This window comes from Galeopterus variegatus, unplaced genomic scaffold (assembly GCF_000696425.1).
Source record: "Galeopterus variegatus unplaced genomic scaffold, G_variegatus-3.0.2 Scaffold9697, whole genome shotgun sequence".
NCBI classification, from domain to species: Eukaryota; Metazoa; Chordata; class Mammalia; order Dermoptera; family Cynocephalidae; genus Galeopterus; species Galeopterus variegatus.
In genome coordinates this window covers 17,625-18,319 of record NW_007735808.1, presented here as the reverse complement: position 1 = coordinate 18,319, position 695 = coordinate 17,625, and positions in this window count along the sequence as shown.

Genomic DNA, 695 nt, shown 5'->3' with positions numbered 1-695 from the left:
TCAATCAGGCAGAGCAAGAGATTGTATTAGTCCATTTTGTGTTGCTTATAACAGAATACACAGACCTGGGTGATTTATAAAGTAAATGAAATTTATTGCTTACAGTTTCTGAGGCTGAGAAGTCCAAAGCCCATTTGGTGGTGGTGACAGTGACCCAGGGGTCTCACATTGCAAGATGGTGCGAGCAGAGAGAGAAGAGAGTGTGAGCAGAGAGAGAAGAGAGAGAGAGAGACCCTTCTCTTCTTTTAAAGCCCTCAGAACCATGCCAGTGACCACAATTTTTAATCCATTCACTAGACATGCTCCTACAATCCAATCACTTCTTCGAGGCTCCACCTTTTGATTACCATAATAGGATTTCCCACCCTCTTAACAGCCATAGTGGGGGCCAAGTTTCTAATACATGAACATGGGGAAACAATTCAAGCTTCAATGAGTTTTGGGAGACATAATTCAACCCAATACAAAGATTAACAACAATAAATAAAAATAAAATAAAACAATATACTATAGTAAAAGTTATGTGAATGTGATCTCTCTCTCTCTCTCTCTCTCTCTCTCTCTCTCTCTCTCTCTCTCTCTCTCTCTGTCAAAATACCTTATATTTCGAGGTATTGTGGTCATCCTTCTTCCGGTGATGATGTGAGATGATACAGTGATTATATGATGACATAAAGTGATAAGGTAAACGTTGT